Source organism: Corvus brachyrhynchos, unplaced genomic scaffold, assembly GCF_000691975.1.
Source record: "Corvus brachyrhynchos isolate BGI_N302 unplaced genomic scaffold, ASM69197v1 scaffold101, whole genome shotgun sequence".
In the NCBI taxonomy this organism is placed as follows: domain Eukaryota; kingdom Metazoa; phylum Chordata; class Aves; order Passeriformes; family Corvidae; genus Corvus; species Corvus brachyrhynchos.
Genome location: NW_008237239.1, coordinates 11,236,342 through 11,254,391, shown reverse-complemented (window position 1 = coordinate 11,254,391; position 18,050 = coordinate 11,236,342).

The window sequence follows — 18,050 nt, the reverse complement described above, 5'->3', positions numbered from 1 at the left end:
TCTGAACAAAGACTGGGCAGTGAGGAACTGCACCTGTAGTCCATACAGTCTTCCTAACATCAATTAATGAACAAATAAATATTCCCTGATGGATGAGCCAGACAGTAAATATCCCATAAGTTCCTCCCCAGCCCTATTCCCACAGGTAGGTTGAGGACTCTACGCACACTCCCACAAACACTGCTGGAAGGCCTTGGGCCCATTGCTCCTTTGCTCTGCTGCCTTTTGCAGATGTAAAGGCCAACAAAATGTGAACATAAAAACCAGTTCTCAGGTGGTTTAGACCACTGAACACCTCCAGAGACCAGGACACTAGCATTGCTTCTGCTCCCCTCACTGCCCTCAGTATGTGGCTTGTACAGCTTTAGTTCAGCAAAAATACCAACAAGCACTTTAAATCCTTCCACCAGAGAAAGCATCACATTCTCTCTTACTTCTAGCTCAGCTTTTTGCTCCTAAGTTCCTCAGGTTTCTCTGTGAAACATCTGGGGCCCAAAGCCTTGGGTGGCCAGCACAGTCACTGTGAGACACAAGTCTGTACACTCATATTTGGAGCACAGTTGCCCATCTCTGCCTGCAAAACTGTGCCTACAGGACAGGCGCTGCTTAAAAACTGCTGCTGACACATCACAGCTGAGAAGGACTCACCGTCACTTGGCAGAGCAGTGCCACCACTTCCCTCTCAGTGGCACAGTTCTGCCAAAGACATCCTTCAGGGACAGAGTTGGGGCTTTGGATTTTTCCGTTTTTTTTTTACTTTCTCTTAGGGAATTTTCTCCCATTTGTTGCTAAGAGACAATAACTACTGATACTTAAGAGAACAAAGATGTGGCTGGGAGGAGGAGGAGGGGGAAAGGTGTAGCTGGCTACTCTCTTACCTGGGGGGTCTTCTCTTGGGAAGTGCAGAGTTACCGAGAGGTTTTAGGCTGGGGGCGAGCAGTTGGGCGAAGCTTCTAGCTATCTCAGTATCGGCATCAGAGCGGAGACAGGCTGGAGTGTCTGTGGAAAGAACTTGCCACCACCGCAAAATTCCATCTCCTGCTGTCTTCTCCTACCCTTGCTGCTTCCGAGGTTCCAGCTATAGGTCATTTCGCTATCCAGAGGGGCACCAGGACTGGCTGCCTGCCGTGAATTTGTAAAGGAAGCCCCCCTTCCATCCTTTCCACTGGCTGCACCCACCACTATCCACGTGAGGGAGACACGACGGAGCTCGCGCCACAGCGCCCCCTGCAGGCGCGGGGCATCCATCGCACCCACCCTGCCCGGCCGGGAGCCACCGGCGCCCCTGCCGGCTGCAAGCGGAACTGCACCAGAGGGGAAAGGGCCTGACAGCTGCGAGAAGGCCGGGACTGGGTTTCTGCTTTTGTTCGGCATTGCTGCCATTGTAGTTGTTTGTTTGCCTTGTTATACATAGACATACTAGTAAAGAACTGTTTTTCCTTTTCCTATATCTTTGCCTGAAAGCCCCATAATTTCAGAGTTATAATAACTTGGAGGGAAGGGGGTCACATTTTCTATTCCAAGGGAGGTTCCCGCCTTCTTTGGCAGATGCTTGTCTTTCAAACTAAGACAGGCAGGAAACTCCTTTGGGAGCAGGGCAGCCCTCTGGGAGTGGAATAAAGCTCTAGGGCAAGAAAAGGGTAGCAGAATAAAAAGGAATCTAAGCAAAACTTCATTCTTTTTAAAATCAGCACTGCTAGTCTCTGCTGGTTCAAAGACACAAAGACTGGACACTACAGCACCAGCTTTTCATTGTAGAACAGGATTATGTAACAGCTGGCTAATTTAACAGAAGGTTGGTCAGTAAAGAATTATATCAAATTGTTTGAAATGTGTAAATCCTTGGCTTTGGTTGGTTTTATCTACCTCCATTCTCCCCACCTTGCCAGTGCTGGTAACAGCAAGACCAGACTTCAGACTGTGACCACCAAGGTTGCTCTGTCTCCCATGAAAATCCTCCTTAGCAGTGTAATTCCCTCACTCTCCATGTGGGAAATACTTATGAAGGAAGAGATCCAGCTTTACATCGACTCCACAGTAACTACTAGCCCTACAGGTACTACTAGCTACTACTAGATACTACCAGCAAAGAATAAACAAATGCAGTCAAATACTTAATAATATGTTGTTTTCTAAAGACATGGTTCATCTTACTTCACTGTTGTCTGTAAGGGTCTTCACTGCCACTGCATCAGAAAGGCAAGGGGTTTTCCTGCCTTAACATTAAAAAAAATGAGTCAAATACCACAGAAACCTACTGCAGCAGATGAGATGTCATTACGTAAGTGATACCCTTCATCTCAACCCAACCCAAGCTTAAACTTCCCTTGGTCTCAGTGACCGCTTTGCCTGCGTATGGACAACAGCACTCATGGAGCGCAGGCAGGGGAGGAACACATGACAAGTCGACATTGGCAATGCCACCTGACTCTTACCAAGAAATAAATGGATCTATAGTTCTTAAAGTACGCTAAGAATGAAGGCCAATAGATTCCAGCATCCAAAAACATGAGATAGTTCTGGGGGGTGATTTTTTGGGGGGTGGTGGCATCAGCATTTTATATCTCTTTCAAAATTTGGTCAAAGACCTCAGCCATGGTTGCCACTTTAGTGAGGTCTGTAGTTACCTCTTTCTTTCTCATGTCCTTCCACCATCCTTACACAGATAAGCTCTAAATCATACGTAATTTACTTCCACGAGCCTTTAAAAAACATTCAGCTTGTTTATCACTGCTTGTCATTTTCTAGTTTGATGGCAAGATTACCATCAGTTACTGTTTTTAAGAGGCATACAAGGGACATTTGTCTTAGCATCTGTTTCTTAGAATTCTGTCTCCTCTCTACTAAAACTGGATCCAAATTCTGTGCTGTGCTGCTTTTGCAACAAATACAAATAGATTCAATAGCAAGGTGAAATATTTGCTTTTACTCTTTTAATGCAAAAAAAAAAAAAGCTTGGGGTTTTGCATGGTTATTTACTGTTCTTTGCAAATCTGGCTGATGGAATAGTACTCAAGGAAAATTAGTGAGAAAAGGCAAGAGACTCGAGAGGCGCAAGCCAACAGAGCTCACTTTCACCATTCAGACAACATTTATGCCACCTGAGAATGTGGAATAGCTATATTAACGGTAATTTGCTTTTATTACAAGTCCTGTGTGTTTAGACACTCTGGAAAAAAAAGCCAAAAAAACAAGTATACAAACCTCTTTTTTTGCTTGATTCCTTCCCCTCCCACCTCTGGAAGACAACTGATTCTGACAGGCAAGAGGATCTAGCTCATTACAAAGCTGTATGCTTTCTCACTTCTATTTCCCATTACCCACTTTCTACTTCCCATTACCCTTCCTACCTTAACTCCTTATACAGGCTTAGAGTAAGCACCTTCACCAGGTGTGTCATTAGGATGAACACACAGAGGAATGAATACAAGGGGTAGATTCTAGAAAGATTTTTAAGAATTCAGAGCTGTTGTCACTCATCTAGTTCTTTGACCATTTGAAAATGTCTTTTATGATTAAAACCTTCCCCCCCACCCACATATATGTCCTCAAAAATTGAAAAAATCTTATTTTTATTGTGTTTTCTTCCAGATTTTACCACAGCAATCTGGGCACCTTCCCAAAATGTAGAAATGAAAATCTCATGCAGTACAGCATCAGCAACACTGAGAAGCAGCTTAAAAATTTTCTCTTTGTCTCTGTCCTGAATCCAAACTTTGGCATATCCATGTCACACATCTGCTTCTTCCAAGCCGGTGCAGCAGAGGTGGTTGTGTTTGTGTAGGAAGTCAGAGCCACTGGCACCAATGAGCATTCGCACAGCTGGCTTGGCCCCAGGAAGGGAACACTTTCCCTTGGAAGAGGAACTGAAACTATGCCTAGGGAAGCCTGCTTTGCCTCTGACCAAACTAGCTGTCTTAAGGAAATGCCAGACCTTACTGCACTGGGGTCAAATGTAGAGTTATGTGGCAGTTTGATAAGCTACAGTACACTAATTTATTGGCTATTTTCAAAAATATAGAGGAAATTTTATTACGGATTACTTTGCTTTCCTGAAAACTTTTTATAATTAAAAACATCTGGAAGACATTTCAATATATCATAAACAAGAGGAAATCCAAAGCACGTGACTTCTAAGAAAATGATGCAAATACCCTTCTGTGCCAAAATTTATAGTAATCTGTTTTTCTTATTTTGTGGGGGGCATGGGGGGAGAATGAATAGAGGATGAGTCAACAAGGAGAAAACTACTAGTGTAAAGAAATATTAGGTACCACTGTTTCATGAAACATACTATTTTTTATAAAACCCAAAATTGCTAAAATAAATTTGCCTTATTGTTGCCACTCTCCTCCTCCCACCATTTAGTTTCCAGGGAATATAGCATTCTGGACTGGATAAATGATGACAACAATCCTGACAATATAAGGAGGCTGTGAGTGGGAAAGAAGGAAAGGAATAAGAATATGTTTTGGATGATTGTAGGTAAAGGAAACTACTGGTTTGATCTGATGAGTACTATGCTTCTTAATTAATATCACTAAATATCTACAACTTTTATGACAGTTCTTGAAGAAATAAAATAAAACAAAACAAAACACCAACACAGTCCAACATATTACTATATATCTGAGTTTGAGTAATCTGTTGTCTTATAAAACACAGTAGGATTTATGGGCTCTAACAACAAACACAGCCAAAAAGCTTTACAAGAAACCTCCAACACATTTACTGAAACCCCCAACAATTAATTACTAAGTACACAGAAAATGAAGTAATGCGCAAGAAAAATAGTGAAAATGTTTATAACCAAATCTAAAATCCATGGGAAACTTAAAACTAGTGTTGGGTTCCCTGGAAATACACAGGAAAACCAAGCTGAACTGTCTCAAAGTTCAAGAGGTTTTATATCTAGAATTTCAGTTGAGTGCATGAGCAACTATCATCAAGTTTATATGGCCCCTAGCTGCAACTTCACCCAAAATCACTATCTGAATTCAGAATTTTCATTCAGTCCTAGGGTTGGGTTTTTCCAGATCTGTTGCTCTTGAGAACAAAGTTGGTGTGATGTGGGAAATAATTTCCTTTCACTTTGCAGAGCAAAATGTGAGCGAAACGGGTTTGATGCCTTCTCCCAACAAACAGGAGAGTGGCCATGGCAAATCTGGGCTGAGAGCAGTGACCAGCCCAGTCAGCCATGAACTGTGAGTTTGCTAGAGCTGTGCTCTGTGAGATCCAGCAGCTCTCTTTCCCAGAGGAGGCTGCAGAGCAGAATGGAATGATGTGTACTGATTGCGTTCTGCTAGCCTTGCCCACCTTCCTTCTATGACAGCTCATGGCTGTTCAGTCACAGGAGCACCAGAACATCCTTTACTGGGGAGGTCTTAACATGGGCCAGAGGAAGTGAGGTCACATCCCTGGTGTATGTGGAGAGGAGCTCTGTGTCTAAATCCTAGAACTTGGGGTAAGCCACCTCCCTGCATATTGAAATCAGATTTTATTATTAAATCCACCTTGTGTGAGACCACTGACATTTTACTGTCCCTTTCTTTTCTAATCAGTTTTAGCAGTAATAAAATAATTACAATATCTGTCATTTAAATTGTTCAGTTTATTATCACAGGGCATCTAAACTAACTTTACATGTTAGAACAAATTTTGCAAATCCTACCTTTCAATGGCATTGCTTCAGGGTCTTTACAGACTCAGGTATAACTTAACTGCATTGGTGACACTCATAAAACATTTTAGAAGTTTTTTCCCAGTACTTACAACTTCCTTGAAAAAATAAAGTAAATTTATTTTTGCAAATGTGATGAGAATTTTAAAAAAACAACAGCAATTCCTCCAGCCTAAAATAAGCACTAATTATGAAATTATAATATGTCAAATTTTAATAGAGAATGCAGCACTTGCTGGTGAACCTTACTATATAATTTAGGGAAGAGTTGATGAAATATGTTCTCACAATTTCAAAGGCATTTAGTTTGTTGAAATAACTTGGTTATGTACTTCATGAAATTAATGTCTTTTACCAGCACTATATACAAAGAAGGCCCAATTCTACTGAGTACTCTGATTACTACTGTAATGTTGCCATTGCATCAAAATAGGATAAATACTAAGGTCTTTCTATTTCCTTGTATTTTGAAAATAAAACATTTTGGAGTGAGAAAAAAAATTATGCTCTTAAACAATACATGGTGTTTAATTAATCGCAGGGAAGGAATTGTGATAATGTTCTGATTTTTTTTCCCTTTAATGAGTATTTGTGGACCACGTCAGAGTTCTGGCAACATATTTAATAATCACATTTATCAAAGCAAACAGGCATTGATACTCTTTCTGCAGATGAATAATACCTAAATTATGCTTTGCATAATACCAAGTATGTTTGCATTTCTTATGAACAATTTTGGTCTTAAAGGTGGCTTGCAAAGTAAAACATTTATTATTAGCAATGAAGATTGTGGTTGGCCATTTAATGACCTGACACTGTATCTGTTCTTTGTTTTCAAATGAACTGATAAGTTTTAGGGAACTAGCCAACCTTTACCTAAACAAAAACTGTTCTTGTAAATGTTGGCAAATAGTACAATGGGATATGAGTTTTCTTGAACCAAGCACAGTTCTGACAAATGTTCAAAAACATTGTCTGGGCACTATTCAGCCAGCTCTTGTACATGGTATTTTTAGTGTAATGGAAAAGACTCATTAACATTTTCCTATGAGAAATCTGAGTTTGTAAGGAAATTATATTTCCATGGCATTATCACAAATTGAATCCCTTTATCCAAAATAAATTAAACATTTGTTTCCTGGAGTACAATACTGGAATGAAAGAACAAGTCAAATGGCTTAATCAATAACTTTTTAATTTTAGGACTTGTCAGCTTTCCCTTTCTATTTCAAGTTTTTCCCTTCTAGCATCAATGATGACAGATTGAAGGGATATGTAAATGGGTGAAATGCCTCAAACTTGCAATACAGTTGGAAAATATAATTTCATTTGGGAAATCTCACCTCTGCAGAAAAGTGTAAAAAAGTTCCAAGGTGTAATTGCAACAGGCGAAACAATCCCCTGTCCTAATAGCACCTGCCAAGGACATACTTGCACTGGCATTTTGTTCATACTGGCACAGAAACCATCACTGAGGAAAGGAGGGGAGAGCTGATGCTACAGTACCAGGAAGGCCTGCCACGTCCAACCCCCACCTCAGATCCCTCTGACAAGGCAAGGCTGGCTGTGGTGGGGCTTTTTACTGAAATGACTGACTATCTACAATGACAGCCACTGCCTTTGGGCAGCACTAACATGATTCTTCCCAGAGAGAGTAATACTGTCTGGTGGGTACCAACAAGAGGGACCTGCAACATTTTATCCTACTGTGGCTAATTTTGGAAGAGGTCATTCCTGTCTGTGACCTCTTGTTGACATCCAGGTGCTTTTGAGGCAGCAGGCATACTGCTATTTGTACATGTTGCTATTTCTAATGTGCACTTTTATTTTGGGGTGAAGGTGCAGTAGAAGGGAGAACCTGAGCAAGTGCTTCCCTCAGCTGGATCTTGGATGTCCAGACAATCCAATGAATCAATCGATTGAGGTTTTGATCAGTATAAATAACAAGTGCATAAATGAAAAGACTCCATATGATTACAGAAAAAATAGCATGGTTGTTTCTAACACTGAAATGACAGATGATCTATAGGAAACACATTTAGAAATCGAGTGCTAAAAATAACGGTGCAATGCTGTGCAGTAAGAAGAAAATAGTTACTCTTCTCCCTTAATCACAGGAGAGCAACATTCCTACCCAGGGAGGCTGGACTAGAATTGAATCACCCCCCTCTTGTGTGGTTTCCTGACAGATGATCAGTTCATTTTTAACTCTTCAGGAGTGCAGTCAGGTTATGGTACTTTAACATCCTGTCTTCTGTTTATTTCTTTCACCCTGCTTTCCGTACTCCCACTGTGCTGTGTCTCATCTGCCCTCACCATACTGCCTCTTCATTTAATCACGCATCAGAAGTCCCCTTCTACCCTCCCATCTCACTACACTGAGTCTAATTTTCTCATTCACAGAGGAGGCTGTCCTCTCCTCCCTGCTTTAATTATGACTCTGCATTAAAAATAAAAATAATAAAAGCTCATTTTCCTGAGACATAAGTTATTGATGCTCTGGCCCTGGAGAAATATACACACATTTATTTGAAGTAATTTTAAACATTTTGTTTTTACCAAAAATATGTATTTAAGTAAATGAGAGCTGGGAATGTACCTTTCTTTTTTGGCTGCCTGGCCCCCTTGGAGCTTTGCCTTGGGTGTGTAACTGAGAGACGGTCATTCATGCATGAAGAATAGAGGCTTAATTAATTGGACTGGAATTGTAAAATGGTGTACTTGATGTGGGTAAGGCATATTCCACACTTTTCCCCCATAAAGATTGTGACATTTTTGTGGAAGTGTTGAAGAGTGGGTCCAGGAGCCATCAGATGGATGAGACTTCATTAAATAGGTACAGCAGGGAACCCCTAGTCCTGAATCTCACACAGATTTTTCCCCACTCATTCATTTAATTAACTCTCAATCTGTATCTATGGCTCCAGAACAATTCTATTTAATTTTTATGTTACATGTTATATGTAATTTATAGTACATAATAAATAGTTTGTGAGAGGTGGAGCCATGAACGGTTTGAAACAGGTTTTCCATGTCCAAATGAAGCTGACACAGAAATAATTTTTCATTTCTGCCAAAATTAAGGTTCCATTTTTTTCTTTTCAGCCTTGAAAAATGTTGTTAAAAAATCCCAAATCATCCAGGAAAGTTTATCAGGTTTCAATAAAATAGTGACTTCATTGTTAGCAACTGCTTATTTCAATCGTTCATGAAATGGCTCTTTTCTACAATATAAGCATTGCATACAAAATAAAAATAAATGGCTTCAAAATACTGTTTAATGATATTTATTATAGAAATAAATTAAAAGGCATTTTGGGCCCTCTCTCATTCCCTCATAAAGTGCACTTAGCCTCTTTTTAAAATATACTAGTTCTGTGGTGGGAAAATGAGTCTCAGAAATGTCTCTTGTACTCTGCTACATTTTAGAATGGGAAGGAATAGGTTCTTAGAGGTAACTTCATCCACTAGGAATGAGAAATCACATCGTTTTGTGGTCAGCAAGTATTTTAGAAAACAATGGTAATTGATTTTCCTTTAAAAAATATGTCCTGTAAGCTGACTGGTTGTTTTCTTTTGGTTTTCCAAGACCTGTATCTTTCAAAGTTTCATGAAGCACCCTGTCATATGTGGCAGTCCCTAAGTTTGTTTCATCTTGAGGTATTTTAAGATTGGAATACATGTTATTTCTCTTGGAGTGTGCGATCCACAGTCAGTGAGTGTTTTTAATGACCTTTCATGCAAGATCAAAGTGTAAACAACATCCTTATCACACCTATCTCCTTGTGGACAGTGGCCCTGGAAAAATTTTTTTCTCTCTCATCCAAGATATTTCAGGGTGGAGATTTGAAGCATTGATATCTTTTTTCTTTTAAGCTACTGGGTTTACAAAGCTGTTCCTCATGTTCAGAACAGTTTGAATTAGAAAAATAAAAGGACATATGATAAGCCATAAATGTTTAACAGCAGAGGAACTTTTGGTAGCATTCATCAAGGTCTCCTTCATTTTGTCTCAGTGATACAGTTTATACACTATTGGGACCACAATTCCATCATTCCTTATGAAGGTGAGGGGTAGGTTTTTATTCCTGCATCACATCTATAGATGTCATATTAGTTACTCAAACAGTCTGATGTGAATACTTGAGTACTTCCTGAAACTAACTATTGTGAGCTGTTTTGAAGCCTTGAATTGCTACCACCTAGAAATGTTGGGTCATAATAATTAGGATATGCAGTGACACTTGTGGTCTAAAATAAAGACTGGTTTGAACCCTGTAAAACAGCAGTAAAAAAATAATTTTCCCCTTCTCACAGTTATGTGGGACCAAGGATTTTATCACCATTCTGTAAGGGTCTGAAGCCCAAGTGCTGCATGTACTGAGCAACTTTGAAAATTTAGCTATTATTGTAGCTAACCACCTGATGTATATATAGCCCCACCTTATATAAATTATGTAAACATCTTGGTTCTACAAGTTTGAGCCGGAACTCTGTAAGCTGTCTCATGAGACTTTCAGTTGTAGCTTGAGCTAGAAAAGTATTGTGATTCCTAGGCTTTCTTGTGGTAGTCTGGCATTTCATATTCAGGCCTGGGCAAAACAGGGATGAGCATATATTTGCAGAAAATAAGGAAAAAAGAATGAAAACCAATTCCTCTGTAAATATTATAAACCTCAAGGAAATGTTCAGGTATGAGGCACTGTAAATGGTTTATTCTTTCATTATCTGCCAAACCTTACAAACAAAATAGCCAAGGTTTCCTTGCCTGCTTCTTAGAGATGCTTCATACAAAAAAGACTATCTCTTACATACGATTTCTATGCATTCACATGTAAGTTGAATGTAGCAAGTATAGCTACAATAATTAGTGCCAATGGATCCTCACTGCTGGGAGGCACACTCTCATCTACCAATAGCTTTAAGTTAATAGTGTACTGCTTTCCATCAGAAGAGACAACAGAGAAAAATGTACAATTTATTATTTTTTTATTCTAAAGCCACTTTAATTCCAAGTTCCATGGCTCCAAAAGTGTCCTGCCTTTTTATGAATTGGGAACAGACCACATTCTCATTTCTTTTAATAGATGAATAGATGAATGTGAGGTAAGAAAAGCCACCAAAGAAACAGTGTGTATAACGAATTAGAGTAAAAGGAGATTGATATGCTTCCAAGATGGTGATGTAGCAGTCCATGCTGAGTTTACAGTGCTTGTGGTTTATAGCATGTGCCCTAATTACTTCAGCTTAGAGCTAAATTGACTTTGAAAATCCTGAAAGAGTTACTGAGACTGTAAAATGTGATACTTTGACTTTAGTGAATTTTTTCCAAGAGGCAGAAGTTGAATTTAAAAATGGAATTCCAACTTGCAATGCTCCTTTCTGAGGCAGGTCCAGGAAAAATGTCTCTTTGGTTCAGCCACGTATTTTGATGCATCTTAGCTCAGAAACCATGTAGAGAGAAAGTTATGATAAACAGAAAAGACAGACATGCAGTTAGTAGCTGAGTTACCGTCTTTAAGTAAGGACAGTGTTACAAGACAAAGAAGTCTGCTAAGCGCACTTGAAGTACAAACATAGAGCCAGTTCTGGCATCTGCACAGAGATGATGGGACAATCTTCAGTCAAAGGAGAGTTGGGAAAAGGGGAAAAGCATATCCAAACATTTCCAAGTTTAAGCCCTTTCAGTTTAAAAAAAATAACACCAAAATAAAAAGAGTAGAATCACAAGATTCCCCAAACCAGAGATTTTTTTCTAGAGCAAGATGAGCTCATTTGGAATCTAAGATGGAAAAAAATGGCCATCTCCTGCCTTGGTTTCCCTAACAAACCACAAACAGCTATTTGCATATCACAGCAATGCATCTGAACTCCTACCATTACATAAAGCTTTCCCAGCAAGTTTTCAGTTACAGACACAAATAGCGGCCTTTCAAAAAACTGGCGAGCTCGGATTGCTACCAGTCCATTGGAAAAAAAAAAATGGGAGCAAGAACATTTGATACAAAAGGTAAGGTTCCTGAGGTATACAATACCACAAGAGGGATAAATGAGCTCTCTAGTTTGAGTACAAGTCACTGGTGAACCTGCTATATGTGATACTTCATGGCTCCTTCTGAGATATATTTGCACTACATCTTGTTAATGTCAAACTGACCCACCATTCTGAAAGGTTCTGCAGAATGTTATAGATTAGTTTATTTGCTTCTCAATGTGATTTGTATTTAACCAATCTTCCCTAATCTCATGACATTTTTGCCTGCTGTGCAGGTGAACCTTTTCATTATTAGAAGTAGCTGTGCTTGGCCTGCCTGCTTCCCATGTAATAGATAACCATAACAAATATTTTATTTGAGAATAAAATTTATATAAATGATACAAAAATTTGATGTAAATAAGTACAGGGGAGAAGTTATTGTGGCCTGATGGGCAAAGGAGCCTTTCTTTCATGCACTGGGACCAGTTCAGCAGTGTGTGTAAGAAAGCTATCTCTGTAGATTGTTTTGGAGTCCTCAGTCCATATGAGGGTTTAAAGGGTTTGAGTGTTTTACTGAGAATTGGTCATGAAACAGTTTGGCCAAGAGCCCCATCTCTTGTACATTTCTGTTGCTAAACTGCTTTTGAGCAGCCACAGCACTGATGTAGGATGAATGTCTGGGCTCAGACCGAACCAGTCACATCAGGAGTCAGCAGTGAAGAGACCAAGATATCCAGCCCAACATGTACCACCAATCAATGTCACCTTTTCTCAGGTCCAGAGTCTCTCCATTCAGGACTATATTCTCTCATCCTAATTCTCTTTCCTTATAGATAATTTCAGCTTTTTGTGATTTCTTGAGACATACGCATCTCTTGCCTCCTTGGAAGAGTTGGAAGAGCTGCCCAACTAATTCACTACCCACTCTTTGTTCTTTTTCTTCCAGGTCCTCAATTTAACAAGATTGTGTCAGGCAATTTACAGGCTCACTCAGGACTGAGTAATACTGACTTAGCTCAGTTTTCCCCAGAAGCATTAAAGACTTGCTAGAGTTCATTACAGGCCCTTAGGAAACCTGAGGAAAAATATCTGAGGGAACAACACTTGTGAATAAAAACTAACTCTTAAATCTGCAATGCAGTTGAACAATTATACACCTCACTCACCAAATAACTTTCAACAAAGTAAATGGTAACAACACTAAATTTTTTTTGGAACACTCAAGTTTGTTGAGCAATACAGCTTTCATTTTCTTGTTAAGGGCCACATATCCAAGAAGAAAATACATCTTTCAGTCTCAAAGCCTGTCATGTGAATAATGGGATTGCAGCACTGGAGATAATTTATACAAAATTTAAAACAAAAAGTATTTTTCCTAAAAATTATATTTTTAGTTTGCACAAAGTTCTATACTTTATTAATCTACTTGTATCTGTATATTCTAACAAAGAAGTTTTCATAGTACAATGCATACAGATTTGTGAAAATTCAGATTTATTTACAAGAAATCACAAGTATGTTATTCTTAATAACTTAAACTGAAAGAAAGCCTTCATTTAAGTGACTTAATCATACCCAGAAAGCATGTAATAAAATAATGACCTCCATTACAGATTATAAGTAGCAATCAAATCTCTACAAAATAATGATCAATCCAGATAATAGGTCTGATTACATTCAAAATCGTGTGCTTATACTCTGTTTTATTTCCAGAGTGTGAAATAAAAATTGACTTATAAAAAGATGCTGGGCCAACAACCAAGGGGGAGTCTAAGTACATTGAAGAATGGCAATTAAGTCTGGAAGAAGTCTAAATTGGGGTAGCTTACTTCTTCTTCCAGACCCCTCACTGTGCATATCATACCACTTTAAACCCCCTAAAGACTCACTTAGACACGTTCACTGAGATTTAGTTACTTAGGTGAACTAAGTAATGTGTAACTTCCATATGGCCTTTAAATATGATGCAATATCCAAATTAGTATAGCTCATATTCCAAGAGGTTGGAAGAGAATAGTAAATGAAGAAAAAGTAAAGTAAATAAAGAAAAGCAACTAGCTGGAAAGAGAAAGAAACTACAGCAAGATGCCACCGTTCCAGTGATCTTTTTCTGGTTTGGCAGCCTTTGAGGTACGCCAGTATAGCCCACAGTGCAAGTAGCCAGTGGAGCTTAACAGATTCCAATGTTTCAAAAGCTGGTTCCATCAGGGCCTCTTAACTCCCTGTCTCCCAAACTTTTTGGATGTGCTAAAAACTCTTTGACTTGCAATCACATGTCTGACAAATCTGCATGTTGGGATCTTTCTTTAGTTATGGTTTTGCTCCTTCTGCTTTTCTATCTGACAGAAGCATGAAGCACTGACATGCTAACCTCCCTCCCCCTGCCATAAAGGAAATATAAGATTAATTTCTCCACATTTCTGCAGTTACCAATCAACAACTCTCATTTCATAATTTATATGTCAAAGTCTTTACATTTTCAGGGCAACGCCTACTATCCCGACTGCAAGAGTACAGGCTCCCTTGAAATATTAAATCCTAGGTACTAAAGATAAAAGACATATCCATATGACAAAGAAGAGAGAGATGCAAACCTCTCTTTTTGGCCCAATCTGACTGAAACGAGCCAGCTCTGGGGCAGATGTAATTTAAAACTACAGTAACTGCTACTTAAGCATTGTATTAGGATATATGAAGACTCCTCTTTCCAAAGGATTCTTGATAAGAGCCAAACACCCAACATTTGCAATTAGTATAGGATGCAATTTCTACCTTTTTTTTTTTTTTTTTCATTTAGAACTAATAGAGCCCTACCCAGGTTCTCTCCCAACTCCCTCAGGAATTACTGAGATTGCCTTGTACTCATCTTTCATGTAACCACCATGCCACAGTTTATGCTGAAGGGGAGGAAACTCCCTTGTTCACTTTGTTCTGGAATCCCTTCTAATGGAAGCCACTCTGCAAAGCCTGATCAGCAGGACAGGGAACAGAGCAAGCATGACTACAGCTTAGTTGTCAAAGGACAGGGACTATGTACACACTTTTGAGAGATACACTTTTATCCACAGAATTGGAGAGACCTCCCATACCACCCAAAAATACTGTGTCTGTGTCTGGGAACAGTCACCCACTGACAGTATTATCAATGGCCTTTGCAAATTTTCATTTCACTATCTTCATTCAGTATAAAAAAGCCTGGGTTTGCTTGTTCAGTAGTTGTACAGAACCTACAGTAATAACAACCAAAACATACCTTAGACACTGCATTGGTGATTCATGATGATGTGAACAGGTTGTTCTAAATTCCTAACCTGTTAAAGGAAAATTAAAAGCTTCTCATTTTGCTAACAGAACGTTTTGTTTGCTCATTTGCTTCACCCCAGTACAGTCTCAAAGAATAGCCTGAAGCCATTCAAACAGCCCTCAACAAACCTGAATATCTGTTTTGGTCCCCACATTTGCAAACTAGAAATCTAACTGAAAGTCAGGTGCTGATTAATAGAGACATCAAAGCCAAGGCTTTAAGAATATGTTTGATCAGTACAATGAGGTTTGTGTGGGCGAGACACCTAATTCCAATCCATTGCTATAATTCATAAAGCTACAGAAATGACTAAGGGTTGCAGGTTACAAAGAACCAAGAGAGCATGTACAGAAAAGGCAGAGAGAGCACAGAAAGCCATCACATGCTAAGTTAATAGAAGCAGCTTTAAGACCTTATTAACAGCATTGTTGAAAATAAAATAGGAGAGAATCTTCTTTATAAATATGTTAGGTAACTGCTCAATCTGCAATCCACCCTCTAGGCAGAGGAGAACAAAAGCTGGTGAGACTCAAAGTCTGAGAGAACAAGATGGTACAGCATCTTTTCTGTCCACTTACCATCAGCTTAAATAGAATCTTACTTCCTGGAGATACATATAAACATCATATATCACAGCATGTGCAGGACAAACTAGTTCAAATTCAACAGTTTTCTCCATAGGACCCTAGCCTACCAGGCAGGGGTCAAGAGGGCCTCCTTGAGTGCAGGTTTGGTTGCATCTCACTTCAATGTGAGGCAGCAACTCCCATTACCCTCTGCAAGAAAGCAATCAGCTCTCCATAACAGTGGGCACAGAAGTAGTTTTCAAAGTCAAATGGTGCTGTGGCATGCTGTCAGCTCACTACCAGCGCTGTGGGCACATTCACTTCAGTATGGCACTATGCCAGTGTTTGCATCATAAACACAGGCCCCTCTCTGGTTACAATGCCAGAAAATACACTAAGAGTGAGCTTTGAAAATACCTTGTTGGGAAAGCTCAAAATACCATAAGCAGGTCTTGAACATCATAATGCTTTGGGAAGGTGTTATTAGTACCTAGAAAGGGCTCTGGGCAATGAGAGCTTGTGTGCTCTCCACAATGAATCCACAGATATTCAGGTAATCAGTTGCTTGTGGGGAGAGCTGACGTGAGCTAATTCTCTGAAAAGAGCTTATGGATAACTATGAGGAACCATAATTGCACATTGCTCATATCTAATACAGCATTTTAGCACTAAAGTTCCAATTGTAAATGATAATTGAGAGTTGTTTAATAATTGAATAAATACTAAATAATAATTTAATAGCATACTTTGTTTACAGATATCTGTATATGATATGCTCTTTTAATACCACAAATAGCATCTATTTGCTTGTCAGTACTGTTCTTTAGGAAAGTCATGTGGCACTGTAGTATCTGCTACGAAGCAGTTGCAGCCTTATGAACTCAGACTGAAACATACTACTATACATATTGATTCTGAGAATAATATTGTCACATTGCATAATTTTATCAATTTAATTTCTAAAACATTGTCAAAATAAATTTGGAAATCGAATTTTTAAGAAAATTGATCTAGATGCCTTATTAACTACATTTCTTTTTATCTAAAATGAAAAAAAATTTGGATTCCTCACATTCTACAGTAACTGTTTCTGTATTACACTGCCAGTATCTCAGGGCAGAGACTGTCTTATGTTACATGCATGCAACACAATATACATACTTATCCCTCACATAGTATTCATAATAAAATAGTAACAGAAACAGAAAACCTAAACATGAGCTCAGCTAAAAGGTCTATAAGGAGAAAAAGGCAGATTAATCAGATGTCAAACAGAGTTCTTTTATGAGTCAAGAACTGGGCTCAAGGCTGAGCTAGGTTTTCACCCAAACCTGTAAGATACGGTGTTATAAGGAGTTATCTGTCCCTCTGTGAATGAGATACAAATATTAGGCATTATAGCAAAGACCCTGCAGAAATGGTTCACGCTCCTGAACATTTTTTTCAAAACCTCTTTCACATCTAGAATGGATCTGGTTTTCGTCATGCTATGAGGCATGGGAAAGCATGGGGCATGCTTATCCTCAGAGAGTTGGCCCTATCCCCAACTATGCAGAGTTAACATGTTGTCATAGGTTAGCAAGCATAGTCCCGGAAGGGACGTCCTTGCTAAGGGGTGCTTACAGTTTCCTCTGGGAACTGATAGAACCTATCAGCTGGCCAGTTTGGATATGGACAATTCTCTAAGCCACTTAAAGTTGTGATCACCTCTGTGATCCACATTTAAGAATAGGCAAACTCCCCCTCCAAGCTCTCTCTCGTTTCCGGCGCTGGGACAGGTGGCTGCAGGGTCCGAGCAGGGCCCAGTGGGCCCAGCCCAGGCCCTGCTTGGGGCTGCAAAAATGTATTTTACACTACTGAGAAGCAGTAAGTTTTCAAAGTTAGGAAGGTGGGGGGAGGAGGAGAGTTCTGAAGGTGGTATAATTTTTTTTTTTCTTTCTTCTTTTAGGTCTGTTAATAAACTTCTTTATATTCTTTCAAGTTTGGTGCCTGTTTTGCATTTCTCCTAATTCTTATCTCACAGCAGATAAACAGTAATGAGTATTTTGGACCAAACCACTACACTAAATTGGTGTTTCTGCCCGGTTACAAACCGAACCCGCGACACATGTTGATCTTCTCTATAGAGCTATGAGGGTGAAAGGCTCCTCTCTGCTTTCTCTCTAGACTCTGTAAGTCAACCTACTAAACTGAGGGCACCTTCTGAGATGGCTTTTATGTGCTGCATAGAAACGGAGTAATTAGGGAATCTGTCAATAAGCATACACTACGGACAACAAACATGGTGGGGAAATTCAGCTTGATATACCTCCTAGGAACATACTTGAGGAAAGCCCTGCAACTCGGGCAGTTATCAAAAGCTGCCACTGTGTGAGTTAATAGAAAATAGCTAAAAATAAATGGCCAGACTGAAAAAATGCTGAATGCAGATCCAGAGGGACTGCTGATAAAATTTCTCTGCAAATCTCTACCCAGACAGTAGAGGGCTGCAAAATTTCTCCAGCATGGGAAAGGTTTAACGTG